Below are 3,410 nucleotides of genomic sequence, written 5' to 3' on the forward strand. Positions count from 1 at the left end.
AATTCCAATTAAATTTTGAATTGAGTGGCCCAAATTCAAAATGGACCTAAATGACCTATTAGGCTTTTATTAGGCAAGTTCAATATTTTTAAAAGATTGTTTAAAATTATTGAAGTCATTTATAATTCAAAAAATGTGCTACATGACGCCTTGGTTTTATTTTTATTTATTCTGTAAAATATTGCAAGTGTTATAATTTTTCTAGAAATACCCAAAACACCCGACTCGCATTTATTTACTTATTTATTGTTTTATTTATTTAAATGTTTGAATATATTAAAAGTTTTTAATAAAATTGTCATGCATTATAACATGTCATTCATATTACCTACATAGTATATATAATTCAAGCATACATCTCATATCGAGTAGAAACATGTTTGAATTAGGAACGTCCTCTTTGATCATATGCACTAAATGAATCATATAATTAATCTAGATTAGTCTACAACAAATCGGTAAATTGATTTTAAGTGTTAATTTTAAGACCTATTTAATAATTTATTTTATTAGATAGTAAATGATATTATAAATAATTAGAGCATTTATTGATTAGATATTTAAAGGGTCTATTTAGTAAGATGATTAAATATTGTTTAATGATTTAAATGCTTAATGAGATTAGTAATTATTAGAATATCATTTGGTAAATTAATTTGATTAATTAAATTAATTAAAAAACATAAGATGTTTTGAGAAAACACATATTCTAAAATAGTAAGTGGGATGAGGGATAATAACAATAACTCATATGATCTCCAGTATTAGTTAACACCGATATTTCATGGAATAGGCCTCGATGCGCCTTTGTTTGCGTCCCCCTAAGGAAGGTTTGTGACTATGTTCTTATTCAAGGTTAACTTCTATATAGAATAGGATTGATAATGCATTTCAAGTTTGACTGACCCTAAAGCACACTCTTGGGTTACACTCACAAAGCTTAACTAGGCTTTCGAGCGGACTAGTTAATCTTGACTAAACTAGCGGTTGTTTGTAAGTCAAAAGAGAAAATAGTTAATTTTAAGTTTTCACTAATGAATTTGAGAAGTGTCTCAAAATTAATTTAAGATTAGTCTGACCTACGCTAAGGCTAGTCCATTAATTTTTATATTAATTTATCGTGTAATTAGTAATAATTATTTTTATGTGTTATTTAAATTAATGATGCATTCATGCATCATATTTACTATTCCAAATTTTTTTGATATTAATAATATATGCTAAATCCATTTTGTTTTATTTATTTATTTCAGCAATGATGAATTCAAACTCTATTACTGCTTTACTTGCAAACGAGATACTTACTGGTGATAATTTTATGAAATGGAAATCAATCATGAATATTGTTTTGATTTGTGACAACCACAAGTTTGTTTTTACTGAGGAATGTCTTGAGGTCCCTGTTGCCACTGCTCCCAAAACTTCTAGGGACAAGTATGATGCTTGGATTTTATCCAACAACAAGGCTAAGTGTTACATGCTGCTAGTATGAGTGATGTACTCAGAAAGAAGCATGAAGACATGGAGACTGCCTATGAAATATGGGAGTCTTTTCAATCCATATTTGGATAGCAGTCTGATCAATGCAGACATGATGCTACTAGAACCTACATGAACATGAAAATGATGAAAGGAGTTTTTGTCAGAGAACATGTTCTAAACATGATCAATAGAACGCATGATGCAGAAGTTGATGAGAGAACTCAAGTTAGTCTAATACTTGAATCACTCATGCCAGCTTTTTCCACATTTAATACCAATTATATTATAAACAACTTGGAGTATAATATGACCCAGCTGTTAAATAAGTCACAAACTTTTTAATCACTCAATAAGAGTTACTCAAAAGCAGAAGAAGCAGATATTGCTGATTCTAAACCTTCTTCTTCAAAAGGGAAAAATAAGAAGAGAAAGAAATCCCATTACAAGGACAGTGACAAACAGGAAAGGAAGCCTAAAAAGTCATCCAAAGGCAAGGAGAACAAAGAGAACAATGACAACAAAGCTTCCAAGAAAAAACAACCCAAAGGGGCATGCTTTCATTATGGAGTTGAGGGTGATTAGAAGAGAAACTTTCCTAAGTATCTCTCGTACCTAAAAGAAAAGAAGAAAGGTAAATATGATTTACTTGTTTTAGAAACTTGTTTAGTGGAAGTTGATACAACATCCTGGATTGTTGATTCTGGTGCCAGTAACCATGTTTGCTTTTCTTTACAGATTCTTAGTTCTTCGAGGGAACTTGTAAGGCCCAAATTTTTGAGACGTTACTTAGGGAGTCCATTTAAAATAATAAACAATAAATACTTTACGACACTAAAAGAAAATATTTATTTAAAATTTAAATAGACAATGAGATCTCATTATTTAAAAGTACAAATGTTGGACTCTAGGTTTAATGACAACAACATAAAGAAAATAACCGTTCAAGTCTGAAAATTTAAAACATGACATTCATTTCTAAAAAACATAAAATAACTGGAGCCCAGCCTCTAACATCACTTGTTCATGCCACGAGCCCACACCACTCACTGCTTTGCTTTGCCTTTACCTGCACACAGAGTACCCGTGAGTTAATGCCCAGTAAGAAGAGCTATGTCGAACATAACTCCCCAAACTAGAAAAAAAAATAAACATCATAAACATAATAATCATCGTGCGATACATAAGCACCAAATCACACTAACATAATGTGTGTTACACTCACAGACATAAATACTAACAAGTCATGTTGATCGGACATGAAATGTAATCTGCCTTGCCTGCGCTGTACTCACACTCAGCATTCCCACGGTGGCACCTAGTCTAGCCTGCGCTGTACTTACACTCGACTGTTCCCTCGAGACATCGTTGCCCTGCCTGCGCTGTACTCACACTCGGCAATTCCGTGGAGGCATCCTATTATCCCAATTTATACACACCCAAGATAATTCCTGCAAGTGCTATACCCACACAAGTAGCTAGATTCTAGTAGCATGCCTACTCTATCATCTAAGCATGTCTACTAACTAAAATCCCTAGCACTATCCTTATGCTAGCCAATCTAATGAAACAATTCAGGTCACAAAATAATTACATAATTAAACAAATAAGAAAACAAGGTTGTACGCATAACGTACACCCTGTGCGCAGACCGCTGACGTGTCCCGAACCACTTGCTGTGTCACATCGACGAGCACTAGCTCCTAGACGTCCAATTACACAGCGACAATTCAGAAAAAATAAAACTAGGCGTTAGGGTTTTATTTCAAAACCCTAATTATCGAAATAATTTAACTATGCAATTTTAACATGCATAACACGTAAATTAAAACTATTTTCCACAAATTTTCAAACCATCATGTCACATGCACGAACAAGGATGTTTCTAAAGTATCGCATGAATTCATATAAATACTTTTTATGTGAAAATT

Source organism: Humulus lupulus, chromosome 5, assembly GCF_963169125.1.
Source record: "Humulus lupulus chromosome 5, drHumLupu1.1, whole genome shotgun sequence".
Lineage (NCBI taxonomy): Eukaryota > Viridiplantae > Streptophyta > Magnoliopsida > Rosales > Cannabaceae > Humulus > Humulus lupulus.